The 16,572-nt window shown below is 42.9% G+C and overlaps 2 protein-coding genes across 3 annotated transcripts in view; one reads left to right on the top strand and one right to left on the bottom strand.

Moving 5' to 3' along the window:
- Positions 1-6,038, bottom strand: part of LOC105270372 (zinc finger protein 91) — a 21,310-nt gene extending 15,272 nt beyond the window's left edge. For both annotated transcript variants that reach the window (XM_011311257.1, XM_011311258.1), the window contains exon 1: positions 5,920-6,038. The gene's annotated coding sequence lies outside the window, so the exon portion shown is untranslated. The remainder of the gene's footprint in view (positions 1-5,919) is intronic.
- Positions 6,039-7,234: 1,196 nt separating this feature from the next.
- The window catches only part of tio (tiptop), a 73,025-nt gene continuing 63,687 nt past the window's right edge, over positions 7,235-16,572 (top strand). Inside the window, exon 1 of the mRNA XM_011311256.1 lies at positions 7,235-7,346. The gene's annotated coding sequence lies outside the window, so the exon portion shown is untranslated. The remainder of the gene's footprint in view (positions 7,347-16,572) is intronic.

Raw genomic sequence — 16,572 nt, 5'->3', positions numbered from 1 at the left:
TCCAGTTTAAATAAGGTTGACTTGATCAAATCCTGAACTGGTTGTCCTGATCAAATCTTGATTAAAAACGGCGTTACATGGCTGATCAGGATTTGATCCAGTTACCATATCAGATCCTGATCTATCATCAGGGCTGACCTGATCAAATCCTGATCTGGACCTGATCGAAATTTCCACTCGGGCCGGTGGTCAGCATATTTTTCAGTGCAACCAATTGCCTTTTTTCTCATTTATTTCATAGACCGAAAGGAGGGGGAATTGAATCACCGAATTGCCACCAATTTACCATCCGATCATTACATTCAAAAATCAAATGTGAATATTATCCTACGGTGTTGTTAAATTTTTCCAATGGGTCGAAATTATTCGTTACTCTCAGTGCATAATTACTCAACACTATCTGATAAAAAAAAACAGCCCCGTGTGATGTCGATACCGAACTGGTGAAAAAAGGAGGAGAGGAGGAGGGATCCCCCGAAAAAGGGGAGAAATGTAGTTGTCCCCCGGAAGAGTGGAGGGTGTAGGTAGACGTGTGTATGTAGAGCACGTATTCTGTAGAGTTGGACGTTGTGAAGGAGGTTGAAATCGGCGGGGAAGACGAAGAGGGAAGGAGACGATGTGGAGAGGGGTTGCATCTAGTAAGAGGGTGAGCGAGCCTCTGTCTAATCGATGCCGCGGTGGTGCGCGCTCGCCCCGCTGGCTATTACGCACCTTAATGTCCTCTCCACCCTCTCCACCCTCTTTACCCCCTCGGTCCCACCTCACCCCTCTCACTCATTCTGTCTGTGCCATCATACACTTCCCTCTCGCCTCCTCTCATCGCGACTCGCGCCCCTCGTCTCAACATCCCGAGAGAAAGACACCCCCCGAAGCGGCCATGACACGTGTCAATCTACCGCAGACGCCCGATCGATACCGACGGACTGTCGACTCTCCTCCATACTATTTCTCCACACACACTCCTTATACACCCCCGGCATATCCTTTTTCCCGTTACCTCACCCACTACTCCATTCTCCTTTTATCAGCCCTCCCCTCACCTCCCGCACCTTATCACTACCACTAAATGGGGTGGTGGGTGGATTCTTCTTTTCTCATCGGGTAGCGATCTCAGTACAAAGACGTTTGCGTGACGAAATCTCATCGACGAGGCTGTATTTCGTAAGGCAGATCGCCTCGGCTCTCATGTCAGATATCCCTGGTTTCAAGTGAATTAACTTTTTATGGACGAGAGGATGATTGTTTTATGGTTCAATAATGCAAGCCTCGGGGAATGGTGGTTTTGATTTTTGTAGGAAATGTGTGGGAGATTTTTTGGGTGGAGACTTGATTCGGAAATTTCACGTTTTTTTTTGGAAAATTCAAATGGAAATTCAGGTCGTGGAAAAATGAAAAAAATATGGTAATGAAAATCGATATCATCAATATAATTAATTCAAAAAAATATTTTCAACGTAAAAAATATATTATATATTTTCTTTCAATTAAAATAAAAAAAACGTAAGTTATTATATAGATGAAATTTTATCGGACAATCGGATGTTCCATTTTCTGACAATTCTCCCGTTGTGCCCCACCCTCTTCAATATGGCAGACCGCAGGAAGGATATTCTCTGTTTTTCTCTGAGAATATTTTTTTTCTGCGGGAGTCGTTAGTTTTTTATCGGGCTTATTGAGAAGCCGTCAGTGATGATGTCGAGGTGGCTAAAGGTTCGGGGGTATTTTAGACAGACAGATTGACACATTATGTCGTTAAACTGTATATCGCCATTAACGAGGTTATTGAGATCGATCAACAATGAATGGAGCCCTCAAAGGAGCCAATCAGACAATTGTCAGGTGGAAGATAGCCGGCTGTGTCCGAAGCAATATGGCTTCGTGATAGAAAAGAATAGAGGAATTTACGTTTGTCCAGGTATATCAGGTGAGATTACTCAACTCATCTATTTTATCCAAGGGAAATATTTATTTGCATTCTCGGTTCATTGGATGACTCTGACTGACAGCTCTTGCAGTCCTTCCACGCTTATTCAAAAAACGAATATCTATATACGAAAAAATAAAAAATAAAAATAATAATTGGATAATTTCATCATTATCTAAAAATAATATATTGAGATGGTCCGAGGCATCTAATTAATGAGAGACTGTTCCTGCGAGAGGAGGCAATAAATCCAGTATTCGAATTAATAAATGAGACGATTCTATTCAGCGGATTTTTTAAAACTCTCAAAGGGAAGAGTTCCAAATGTATTTATTAGTAATAATGACCCGATTTGAGTGAAATCGGGTCGATGCTTGGTTAATTGTCAATGACAGCTGATATCTAGCGGTATTGGAGAGGATTACTTCATTTTTTAATTCTTCTCCTCCACAAATCACTCATTCGACGTGAATTACTACAACTCAAGCAATCTGATGAGATTTGGGGGACGGAGAATTGAAAATTTATTGAATGAAAATCTACGAAATATGTGTGTTGAAAGATGGTGGATATGTAAAGACCACCGCCGTTGTTGAAAAGTCTCCACCCACAGATTTTCGAGCGGTCAATTTTCAAACTCCCCAAGAATTCGGCGTCTATACCTGAGCTCTAGATCCATAGTTTCCATTAGATAATACCTCCATTGACCTTGCGTCACATATATTTTACTTACCTTTCGAGCTACATGAAAAAAAAAAGACACTTAAAATCTTCATTTTACATTTATTCTCGTTTTATGGCTCCTCTAATTCTCACCGGAAATGGACTATCGGAACAAAAATGGCTGGAGGAGAGATAATGTTTATGAATTGACGCATTGCTATATCTCGAGAATTCGTTTGACCTCGACATTTTTTTGGGGAAAATCGCGTGAAAATCTCTCAGATCCCGAAATTTTTCTTCAAAACTTGACTAAACAGAACGAAGAACAGGACAACTTATTATCCTCTACCTTTTCGTTACGAAAATGATTTCTGCAGATGTAGCCAGCCAAAAAAACCCTGATATTTGCAAAAGTTTCTTGATCTGAATATATTCAACTCCCCCGTAAATTGTAAAATAAAATGAAATTTTCCAGAGGTAGAACGAGACTCATGAACAATGCAAAATAATAACAACTTCTTTTACTCCTGAAGTTAATGTGATGAGAAGAAATGGAACAAGAGGAGGAAACGAGAGAAAATGAAAAGGTGTTTCATAACAGAGGGGTAGTGGGGAGAAAGTTGTGGGGGATTCCAGGTCGAATGAGACATACTTTACGGGTCAACGGAAATAGCCCGAAAAAAAAAAATGAAGAAAGATGATTAGAGAATGCTTCCGCAAGGTTACATAGCCGTCGTTTGCCTAAAGATTTGTTTGAAAGTAATGGAACCGATGGTTAAACGCGGAAAAGTCGCAGGTGGACCCCCGCTGGAGTATACAAATGCCATTCATCCATCCACCCAACGTGAATTATCCCGATGAATATCACACTGTATCTGCCGTATATTACGTCTATCAATAAATATTTCAATGATACGTAGGCGATGATCCGCTTGGAATAAACAGATAGCTGAAAATATCGTGGGTGAAGCGATTCTGAGTGATTTATTCCGGGGGTTTTGGAATTCATTACTGGGGTAGAATTATTTATTTTTATAGCACGTCCCGATCGTTATCGATGTAGGAAGCTTCTTTGGTACGTGATGTATCTAATAATTACACAGAGACCGAGCAGTTGTACATGGAGAAATTTATTAATTCAGCTAATTTGATCTGGAGAATTTTTAACCCGGCATTGCAGTACAAAATATGGTAAGTAGTGTCAACGTTTTTATACAATATTATTTCTAGTGCTCAATATTGAAGTTCTATCGTTCCTAATATTTTATTAATTCTTACGGAAAATTAAAATCGTGAAAATTCGCAATTTCTACATATTTTTCCTTGATGATATTAATTTTCCTCAAGTTCCAGAATAGAAATTCCTTTGTCACGAGAGCCAATTCTTCTGAAAACGCGCCAAAGGTCATGTTTTTCGTTGATAAAGCGAACAGCAAACAGAATAGGATATTCTGTAACGTCCATTCGAAAAAAGACATTCATCACCCAAAGCTTGGAAGGTCAGTTGAGGTAACCTTCCTCGAACATTGCGTAACGGTACACCAGCAAAAAAAAAATGGACACTTGCCCGTCAACTACTTCATTCCCTCGGAAGAGTCCTTTTGGTTGCAACAAACCGAGACAATCTGCATCGAGGATCCATCCTTCCGTCATCTCCGGTCATTACAGCAGACTTACGTAAGTGTAATGCCATCATCAGTTATACCCAGGCGATTCGCTGGGGATAAATAAATTTTCACGTTTATTGTCCGGGACAGATGAAAAACAGAAGATAAGCTAAATCATAACCAGTGGAGCTGGAGCTGGAGAAACCGAAAATATAGCCGCCCATTGCAAGTGTATAGAGTGATATTTGTGATCAATATAGAGTGGAGAATAGCAGTTGGCCCCGAAGTCTATCTCCTCTCTCTCTTTATCGTTGAGTTTTTCCCTTCAGTCCTGGAGTAGAGAGTGGTTGTGGTTGCAGCCTAAGAAATGCCCCCATAAACGTCCCGCCACCAATGTCGCCCATCTACAAAGTTGGGAGAAAAGCGACCTCCTTGTTCGTAAAGCAAGTCAATGAAAGAGTGGGGCCCCCCTTTCCGAAATTATAACAATCCCAGAATGCCATCGTCGTCTTTTCTCATGATGCTCTTCTTGCACCAGCCAAAAATCCAGATATTAAGTTGTCAGAAGTTCCTTAACCCCTGCTCGATATTTATCAGGCTAGGGCCCTGGACGGAAAATAGGTTCAGTGGAAATTAGACCTCAAAAGGGCGAACCTTCGCACTTGACTTTTACCCACACTATTTTATTTTATTATTATTACCACCAAAAACATGAGCAGATCCACTACGCCATTCTATTCCAAATCTTCAAGATAAATCTTCCCCCAAATTTTTCGCTAAAAAGGTAGTCTGTCACATAACGATGACAACCTCGCACCGACGTGGAGCGAAATTTTCTGATTCCACTGAGAAGAAAAATAGTGTCTGACCGGAGAGTTGTGCGACATCGCCACTAAATCGGCGGTCGTGCACTTTTAATTGACAGGAATGTTTAGCGGGGTAATGAACGCCCGCGATATCGGTATGAGGGGTTGAAGGGGCTGGTGGGGAGGAGAATGATGAGAGTGAGGAGGGGTGAGGTGGGTATATGAAAAGAAGAAAGAAGAGTGGCGTATAGAAAGAGTTGATGTACACTGTTGCAGCCACAACGAGAACTCCGGTGACTAGATAGAGACACGGCTACAGGAGCATAAACATATCGTGTGCTCGATGGGGCTTGGAGGTGCGCGCGATCTCGGCATTTGTGGGCGGGTGTTGTTGCAGACCCGTACGTACCTCGGCTTTTCAGACAAACGTAGTGGGGGTGTTCTATGACGCTATAGATCACTTCGGCTCCGCCCATCACTGTACACCAGGAGGTGTGGCCTATTTTACGCGGTTCGCCCTGTAGCGCCGCGGTGTGGTGATCCTATGAGGTGCGTCATCCCACGGCAAGTAAATAAACCCGCCAAAGGAGTTTATAGCAGTTTGATGTATTCATTGTAACTTCATAAAAACACTCCCAATCGGAAAACCCGGAATATTTACAGACTTTATTTTTCGGCCAATACGATCACTTCACATTCATGTTCGTCACTTCAATCTCGAGGTTATCATTCATTGGGTGTTTTGAAACTCGTATCCCGAAAATTGAAAATACTAACTGTTGATTCGTGTCAAAGCTGGTGTGACAATCTAATTCGTTTTAATGTCATTTGGGTTATCGTCGTTTTGAGGTTTAAGGGGTTTTTAGGTTAGCCAGGGGAGACAACTCGATTTCGATATTAAATCATAAAAAATACTCACCCCCTGATTTCTCATGAGTTGTCGGAATTTAATTTTAATCAATTCACACCAGCATTACAGTTAAAATCACGTGTAAAGACTGAAAAATTGGAGAAATCCTGAGAGACTCGCACAAGATGTTTTCGTTGCACCGTAGTTCGAGCGTCAACCGTCGACGCGCTGCGATAGATTGAGTGGTCGCGGGAGGGGTGTAGTGGGGGGGTGGAGGGAGATACGCAGAATGACCGCCTCGAAGATGCAAGATCCCGCCCATTGCATTGTGCATGTCGTTAAGACCCTCATATTCACATGATCTCATTATTCACTTGGCGTGAATTTCCCGTGAATTTCTCGTGAATTTTTTGAAATCACGTTGATGTTTTTTACGAACGACTTGTATAATGAACACCGGGAAAATCGTAATAGTTTATTGTTGATGGGAGTGGAGACGTTGGTTGGACGGAAAAAGGAGTTGCGAGGAATTGTATGAAAATTGTTTCCCCCGAATAAATAAGAGTTGACCGCGAGGCGAGGAGGGGGGTTAAGGGGGAAGGTGGGAGGGAGGAGGACCGAGGGAGCGAGGACCTCCCCCACCACGCGGCGTTTCACCGCGACGCCAGTCCGCAGTCAGTCAGCGCTGGACCGCCGCCCGCACGATTTCAAAAGCTTATCATGTTGGTGATTTTGTTGAGTGCTTGAGCAATAATAAATACCACTGACCCCAAAACAATTGTCGTGCGCTTATAGTGACGTGGATTTGTGGTAAACGAGTGTTAGAGAATTGGTGACATAATTTTTGGGGGGAAAAGTGGTGAATTTGTTATTTTTTTTCGTCGCCGTTTCATAACCTCGCCCGACGCTCCACTGAAAACCTCCCCGTCAAACCCTCGCCCCACCTCTCGATAAAAATTAACACGCCCACGGGTTTATTTGACTTTCTAGGGTTTTTTGCCGCTCAGTTGTTGGCCTGCCATGGACTAGGGAATTGTCGTTGATTTTTGGGGATTGGATAATGGATTTTGCTGACGAATGCCGGGGATAAGTGATAAATCAATTGTGGAATATTCGGGCACGAGTGGCTGGACAGTGATTGACAGTAGAGGGACATAGATAATGTAGAAAATTTTATATCCATTACTGCTTCTCTCCAATAATTCGAGTGTCAGTGCTGTCGTTTGGTTTTTTTTTTGGATTTAATGAATTGTACGGATTTTTATTTTCGGCGCACCAGTTGAGTGATAGTGAGTGATTAAACAGTTTATTTTGTGGTTTATGGGAGAGGTTGTGAGTGGGGGGAGGTGATTTAGTGGTCATATGACGCTGAGAGTGACGGATTTTTGTGGTTCGGAGCAACGGGTTGGCTGAGGACTTTGCCGGGGTGATTGGTGAGGGAAATCGAGGGAGACAGATGCCTCGAAGGAAACAGCACGCGCCGCAACGCATGAAATGTAAGTTTTTTTAAATCTTTTGAAGAGGCGAGGGGATTTTTTGGGGAGGTTCTGAGGGAGGAATGGGGTTGGGGATGGGAGGTACGGGATGAGTGTTGGCGCGCGCCACGCCGTTCTCTGTCCACGTGGGAGACCATGAGGCGCAAACAATCTCGTTTCTACGGACAACCCATGTGTACAGCTGATAAATTTATACACCGGCAGAAATATTCAATAAAAATTACATATTCGTCATAATATCCGAGCGAAATGAAAAAATCATGCGAAACTGACGGCGAATTTTTACTGGGTGTTCTGTTATTATTTTTTTCAAACGCCCTCATTTTTGCTGAAGACCCTTTTGATAAAATTTTTTCAAGTGAATTACTACTCATTAGGGTAATTTTTTAAGAAAATTTTTATCCGTGTAAACCGGCATTTAATAATCATGTAGCGCATTTTACTCTGACGTTGTAGTAAAAAACAGAACGAGTTTGGTAAAAAGTTGCAATATTATTTTTTGTTAAGCTCATCATTAAACTCATCATTTTTAACTATAATGTCAGGGTAAATTTTATGACTTTTTTGTCCTGGAACCGCCAATTTTCACTGACCAATTTCTGCTGTTATAATAATATGATAATCAGAAAGACTCGCCTTATCGCTCTAAACGAAGAAAAACTTCGTTTTGAAAAACTTCAAAAAATTGAATAGTATTCAGTAATATTATCCATCATATAATTGTTCCGGTATACGATAGATTTTTTTTCCGGTAATTCTCATTGAATTTTTGTCCCTCTGTGGAGTTGCTACTTCTGGCAGAAGTATTTTTTTTGCTCTCAGTGTATCAGGTTTTTGAACGGAACTGTTAAAAAATCTCTTGAGTTGTCATCGAGAGTCAAAAGAATGTATTATTCTTCATTTGTGCATAAAAACGTTAGATCTATGCACTCCATCCACACTAACCGATAAACCAGTTGGCGTATGCACTCGGGGCTTGAGGGCATAAATCTCCCAGCGGAAGAGTTTCTCAAGTGGAGTTTGTTGAAATCGCGAGGCATTCTATACCCACAACGAAAAATGACTCCACAATGATTCCCCTTCTATTAGAACACGCAATTAATCTCAATCATTCCTCCAACTCATTTTACCGTATGATAAAAATCCAAATCAATGTCAGTGGTGATAAATATCACAACTTTTTCGCTGTGTTGCAAACACTCGCCAATAATATGCGTTCAATGAGGATGCTAATTAATTCAGTGACCCATAGGGCAATTACATTCACATTATAATTATAATAATCAATCGATGATTTTAAAAAATTGGAATCACTATCATGCTACATTTCTTTGGAATTATTTTGAGGAATTATTTTATTGCGGGGATCATTACCATTTTCCAGTTTTTTTATTTGATTTTTGGATAATTTTTTTTTTGATGGATTAATTTAATCAATAGCAATGGAGACAATTTATAGTGATGAAAAAAAAATACTTGAACTTCCAAAACTGGAACTTTTTTATAAAAAAAAAAAATACAGAAGTTGACTTAACTTGAATTTTTCGAAAAAATAGTTTTTTGAGCGTGGGCTGAATTGGGTGCGAGTAACTTTGCTGGCGAGTCTCGCGATTCTTCAATGTCCCTCCTCCTTCGAGCATCCTCCTTTTCCCTGTCCTCCCACCGATCGTTTCACTCTTGATCCTTTCATATAGTGAATCACTCGTTGGATCGGCGTGCACATAAATCGAACACACCTGACAGCCGATTCAACCGAAACGCGGTTGGAATTCTTTGGTTTGGTACCCTTGCGAAATAGGGTGGGGGGATGTATGGGTGCCATAGTGGTTTCAGTTGTTCGATGGTGTCCCATGGAATAAGCTGGCCAGACTCTGATTATGGCGATGCCTGCCTGCGAAACAATGGAGGGGATAATAAGGGTCAAATGGGATTTCTTTATTGAGTAGCCATTTTTTTTTTACTCCACGATAAGTTGAGGGTTGCCATTGTTGTCGATGAAATCACGGATCATTATTTTTTCAGATGTTGAAAAATTGTCAGGGGTTTTGGCTTGTTCACTGAGAGGAAAAATTATTTCTGACAAGTGCATGCCGGAATTGTTACTTCAAGTTCTTTTTCTTCCATTTTATTTCTCAATTCAATAAATTGACGAATCGCAACGTGAGTTTCACAAGCGTCCAACTGTTCACGGATGATTTAATGATTAAGAGATTTTACATATTCACTCATTTATCCTAGATTGAAGTGAAATAAATCTCTCTGTCAAAAACATTTACATCTTTATTACAAAAATTTTGAATAATGGAAATCGTGGTTTGAGTAGATAGATGATTTCTACATTCATCGGGAAAAAGTTTCTCCCAGCAAGGTCGCAACTCGTGAATCATCTTTTCCTCATTCTTAATTATTCAGAATTAAATTGTTAGATAGACGTGATTATTCATTAGAGCAATATCCAGAGCTGATCATTGATGACTGAGAACGCGGATAAATAAATCGTGACGAATCAGTTAATTTTTCGAATACTCTGGTAATCCTCTCCAATGCTGTTCCGTCATTTTTACCAAATATATGAATAATTTCCAAAATGCCATAAAAAGCTGAATAGAGTCAAAACGATTTCGTTTTTCTTGTGACAGTGCGTATCAAGAGGTACGTGGGCGTACCGAAGAAAATATATAGCGTCGCGATAAATTTTCAACGAGCACGCATTCCCTTTTGATTCTCACGGGCGATTAATCTCTCGCAAGTTCACACGAGAGGGAATGAGAGGGCTGAGGACGTTCGATGCTTTTATTTTTATCTCGCATGGCCTCAAGACACATTTTCTCAATATTTTTATCCATGTGGTAAAGACCAAAAATTCAATGCTAAATATGAAAAAGGGGCAAACCCGTTTTGCCCCAGGGGCTTTACAAATATTTATTTATTTTGTGTTATTCGAAGCATTACAATTTTTTTTTAATGCTCATCCCATAATTCGTGTAATAATTTAATTGGTTTATAAATTAAGATAGACACAAATTTAGATAGAATATTTGAATTATGGAAAGAGGCAAAGATGGGATTGGAATGTCGAGATATAATTAAAAAACCCATTGAGCATTAAAAATTTCTAATAGTGCATTGGAATACTGAAATGTTTAGTCGAATGATTCTTATTGAGCCGAGAGCTGAGGAGTTCGTGACTTGCCTCCAAGAGAGAGAAATCCAAGATGAGAGAATGAAAGAGTGACGTTTATTTCTGGATGGACGGATGAAAGGAGTATCTCGCGATGCCTTAACGATCCCCACGCGAAATCCGGGAAAATTCAGTGGTGGATAGCGCAAACTAGCCTGATGCTCATGCCCGGAAAATGAGTGATACGCTGAGAGAATCACATCATTTATTCAAATGACCAAGTTACTTGGTGACTCGCCGGGCATCAAGCTTTATATTTAGTATCAACGCAGCTAGTACTCGTTAGTACAAACTACATTGATTCGAGAGGACTGAGCGTCAGGGATTTCATACGGAACATTTGGATTATCATCATCTTGAGTGACAACTCATCACAGCAATTGATGCAATGAGCTGAATATGTTTTTCTCAACAATATGATATTTGTCATATTTTTTTTATGATTCTCACCCCAAAATATTCTGGCAATATTTTTCCACGTGAGAAAAAAAATACTGAATTCAATTAATTTGAGAAAAAAAAATGGAATTGAAACTCATTATTTGAGAATTTAAATTGCGTTATTGTTATTGATCGAGGAATTGGGAATATTGAATATTGCAAGTGCTGTCAATGACGGGAACTTTCTCTTCTCGCATTATCACCATAGATGAATGAAATCCCCATCGCTTTGAATACATCACGGATGCGTGAAAATTTTTTGACATGATTTGGTGCTTCCTCTGGGCTCTAGCCGAAAACCGTAGGGCACCGAATTATATTACGGATACCCATTGCGCAAACTTTCACCCTGCAACAATGGCCTGGGGATTTTGAGATGCCTCAAATGTTTTTCTGGAATTTCAAGGACAGAGGCCATAAATCTATCCCCCTAACACCATCCGAGGAAACATCAACGCGTTCCGTTTGTCTGAATAACGTGTCTTCTCCCTTTTTTTCAGTTTGGATAATAAAAAAAAGGTGGTAGACTCAGAGGGAACTAACGCTTGGGAAAATGTCGTAGGAAATTACAATTGTTTTTTTCTTCGTGGCAGTGCCGACGATAAATCGTCAAAAACACCGTGGAAATTATTATTTTTTTTCATTCGCTCTGCAATCAGCGAGAATTATCGTCAGGACATTGGTATTTCATACTTTTCAAACCCGAAAATCCCTGTAGAAAAATCCTGTTGCTGTCCTTGGTTTTTGAAAAAAGTAAAAAAATGCCACAACTGCAGTCCGAAAAAAATACAATTTGATCCGTCCAACGTGTTATTCGGAATAAAAGATAGCCGTGTGTCAGATGTTGACCAGAAATACGCCATATACCCCCGATACTGGTTACACACGGCGGGAGACCGACGTCCTCGAGGAGCTTAGAGTCTCAACGAGGCGCAGCGTCGCGGCGCTAATAAATTAGCCCTGAGAAAAAGATGGCCGGGATGACGAATGCCCGATGCCTTATGTCTAGAGGCACATGAGTCTGGAGTATCGTTGAAGAAACTTTGCGGGAGAGAGACTCAATGCCGTTCGCAAGCTTCATCAGGGTGGGGACGAAAAAACCAGTGAAAAAGCTGCAACGATAAAGAGACTGACTGTTACCTCGCAAGAGGGCTGAATAAGTGAGGAAACCAAGAAGGGTCACTGTTTCCAGTCTATCAGAGACCATCTGAAAAGCAAATTCCATTGCACATCTTCACAACTCATCGCATTAAACTCAAGATAAATTCTTTTCACCTTAAACTGCAATCATTGAAAATTGCGCTGGAAATTTCAACGGAAAAATTTGAAATTATTGATGGCCCCAGAATTGTTGGAAACAATTTCTCGAACGACCCATTGAAAAAGGATTATCCGAAATTTCCAAGACACCGCTGAAATTTCGTTCTAAAATTGAGATCAGGGAATTCGCCAGTCACCCCCCAAAAAATGCAAAAAATTTCCACCACTGTCGCCCCAGCATCTCCAAAGGTGCTAGATATTCCAACCAATACGTTAAACCCCATCTCTCTCCCACCTCCGTATCGAATTTCTCAGTGGATACGCTCCAATTGCACGGAGAATGGACGTGCAACCTTCATTCCAGACATATCGAGTGAAGAGATGGCCGAGGCGTCTACTCGTCAATCAATTGAACGCAAACTTCTAGGCCCGCGAGACACTCCGCGCGTCCGAGTAAATAACATTCGACGTTGCGCCGTCACTGTTGAATGTTACTTATGCGCCAGACGAGTTATATTGGCATCTCCCCCCTTTGCCTCCCCCTCCTCCCCCTCCTCCCCCAGCTCTGCCACCCCGATCGCCTCACCAATCCATCCTCTTGATAAAATCCCGTCTCACATTCTGCCAACATAAACATGGAGTATACGACACTGACCAGCATCCAAACGGACAAAACACGAGACTGTGAGATCTCCATTACGATGGAAATTCCATTATCCCTCCACTCGTACACTCTGGGAAAGAAGAGTCCTCTCTCTGGACGCCTACACCCACAAGCAATCGAACACAAGTATCCTCCTTCAGCCGTCTCTACGCTTTAACAATCTGTCTTTGTTCCACTGCTTCTCTCATTCACCCCACAAATGCCCGAGGGATGGAGTCCCGTCGTGTGGCCACCTCTTCTGTCTCTTTCCGACCCCTCATCGCGCCCCCCTCTGTCCACCTCGTATCCTCCCACCAACCCAAAACTCACTTACCCAAACTGGGAGCACCTCGATTCACCCGACATAATCAACAAAAACCGAATAAAAAGAACGGTTTATTTCATCACTACCGGTAATCCCGGTCCCTGTCTCTGTAAACATTCTCTCTAGTCTAATACATCTTGGCGTTATGCTTGTTTTTTTCTGATTATGTGTGGAGTTCGATGTCAACTTTCATGAGGAAATAATTAATGGGAGTGGAGTGAAAATTGGAAATGACTTGAAGGAGAAAATTCCGAGTTGTCGGACTAGGACGTAAAGGGGTGTTTGGGGGAGTGGAGTTCAAGGTCATGGGAGAGTGGGATTGTTGACGTGAACTTTAGGGACTGTGGAATAAGTACGGGAAGTATTGGATTTCGGTAGAACTGTGTAACCTTTTTTTTTCACTGCATATCCTGTGCAGTTTTTCGTGGTGTAATGGAATTTAAGTGTGTAATCGCTGTTTTTAAAACTAGGCCTGACGAAAAATGTTTTTTTTTTGTACGGTGTCCGTAAAACGGCACTTTACTCACCGAACCCCAAAAAATTGCCCTTCCTAACCGTACGATTCCCCCCTCACAGGTACAATGCACATAAACATCTCCAAAGACATGAAACACGATAAGGGGGGAGGAGGAGGGTTGGGGGCGAAATAGGTACATAGGCGTCTCCACACGGAGCCCCATTTTTCCCTGTCCCCCCTTCGCCGTATATACATTGGACGTTATAGCCATGTAGCCTTAAAGTACGGGATAGAAGGAGAGCTGCGGGAGTAAGTATAACCCGGTGGGTGGGCGGCGGGTGGTCGAAGGGGTGACGGGGGGTGGTCTTCTCCGTCCGTCTCGTCTCGACTCGTCTCGCGTGACGGCCTCGTCAGCCGTCAGCCCAAGCTCCGTCCGGATCGATACGCTTGCCACCCTTTAGCACCCCCTCGTGCCCCCTTCTGCCCCCCCTTCCAGTCGTAGCGCCACCCTGAGTGCCCCCCTGTGCTTCGGTCACGAGTAGTGTGGCGCCTCCCGTGAAAAGCAATGCACCCACCCTCCTTTCGTGTCCCTCGCAGTACTCACCTCCCCCTCTTGCCCCTCACACCCTCTCGCCTCCGCCTCCTTTTCTCCTGTATAGCTACCGCTCGAGGCGCACAGTCTAGTTGAGTCGAGTTGAGCCACCGGCCGGGTCAGAAGACGTCTGCTGCCCGGGCGAGCGACAGCTACCCTCTCCCAACCCCCCCTTCTCTTATTTTCTATCCCCCCCTACACCCTCCCCTTCCTTTGGCCCTATACTTTGGTCGTTCCTTTGGTCGCTTGGGTCTCCTCTCGCTTCTCCCCTTTTTCGCTCGCCGCATTCGCCTGGTCGTCCCCGCGACTCTGCACTTTCTCTCTCTCTCTCTCTCTCTTGCTTTTGTGGCAATCGCCTCCACGACTCTATTCTAGCGTGACGTGCTGCGAGATGGACAGTTCCTTCTCACCCCGCCACCCTCCACCCCACCCGTCGGCCGTTCACTGGCAGCTTCTCGGTCGTATGGTGGGTGGAGAATTATTTGTTGGTGGGGGGTTTCACTTTTTTTTTCGATGTTAATTTGAAATATGTCATTGTGGGATTTATTATTAGGGGATAAGAGGGTTTTACCCGGAGATACTGTGACGATTGAAATTGACAGGCAATAGTATCCTGAAAATTTGCAACAAATTGGGAAGGTCCAATGTCCTATCGATATTTTAATAATAATTCCTAAAGTATTGAAAATATTCCATCATGTGAATTAATTCTTGATCCGATCTCTCCGTCGATCCAATCCAATAAGCAATGATAACACAATCATCGAGTTGTGGTGGATTATTCATCCGGAGTTAGGTATGAGTATGAGTGTAAGAGTGACCCATTGATGTACCTCCGACCCAATCAATACGTGATACACCGAAGTTAGGGGAACAATCCTCTTTCTTCTGGTCTTCCGTATTCTTCTCCCTTAACCCCTTCTTCTCGAGGGAGGTGAGTGACGTGCGCCGCGGACGAGTGCGAGGGACAGCTCTCGATGGCGGATGGAATGAAACGCTCGACGTTTCGTCAACCTGTCGAAACAGAGGAACTCTTATCCGCATGACAGTGAAGATGGTGGGGTGAAATAGAAGGGGTGACCCGAGGGGATGGTAGCGTCGGGTGGTAGGGTTGAAAAAAAAAACGACAGAGAGTATTTCGCTAAGGTGAAACCGCTCACACAGACATGCGAGAGTTTTCCCACCGGAAAGTACAGAGAAACGTTGACCAATGCTATCGGAATGACGGGTTGAGTGACGTGGGTGGTTCGGCACTCTGACGGATACGCCGACGGCCGGACGTGTCTGAGCCCGTGTAACGATTACGCTCTGTGGCCCAATGCCAATCAATCAGCTCATTACGTTACGTCAATCGTCGAGGGAGAACGGAGGGGGTGTCGTCGTATGTCTCTTAACAGATATGACGCCCTGGCACTGATGGACGTCCTCAATTTATCATCAATCGTGATACATCGTGGTTTTTTTTATTGTCATGATTGACAGACGAGCTCGAACTTTCGGGAAATGATCAAAATCAGGGGCTCACCGTGCAAGTCGGTTGTCACGTAATGTCAGGACGAAAAACCTGTCTCATTGGGGTGAGGTCGATTATTATAGGCTAATATTTACGCAAGAACTCGAAGCATTGCGATTGAAAATTCAGGAATATTTCTCCGAATTTTTTTACTCCTCACGCAACGGGAAATAAATAGCACTTGTTGATAAGAAAAAAAAAAATAAAAATAATTAAAAAGTGAAATTTCCATTTATCCTCCATCCCCACTCAATGGAAAAATTATAGCCCCCGATATATCGTCTAACATTCACCCAGAGCTGTACTCTATAACCATCGTGTGTCGGATAAGTCGAGGCGATCCCTCGGTATACTGACGCCATCATAGATGGGAGCCTATCCAAGGGGGTGATTTCTAATTTATGACGTTGGGGCGATGTGATGAACAGACGTCATAAAGCATGTCGCGCCCCGCGTCTGCAGCCTACTCCGCCTCCGTTTCGCGTCCGCCCCTGTTATCGCTGCCACCCACCTCCGTATTTCTCCCTCTCCCCCTCGACCCTCTCCTCCCCCCCTGCCCCCTTGCATCCCGATACCCCCTTATATACCCACATAAGCATCGGGTCTGAGCTGAGCTGGTGTGCACCGTATATACCACTCACACCCCTTTCGTGATTCCTGGCCTCTTCAATTCTCTCCGAGGCTCTTTTCTTCGCTAAACTTTGATTCACTCTCTTCCCATACCCCCTCTTCTCACGGCGATTGAAATTCTCATTTTTAAAAATATTCCATCAGAAAAAGTTGCGGATTGCCCATCTCCTCGTCAAATACAAAC

Source organism: Fopius arisanus, unplaced genomic scaffold (assembly GCF_000806365.1).
Source record: "Fopius arisanus strain USDA-PBARC FA_bdor unplaced genomic scaffold, ASM80636v1 scaffold00086, whole genome shotgun sequence".
In the NCBI taxonomy this organism is placed as follows: Eukaryota; Metazoa; Arthropoda; class Insecta; order Hymenoptera; family Braconidae; genus Fopius; species Fopius arisanus.
This window is presented reverse-complemented; position numbering and strand designations above follow the sequence as displayed.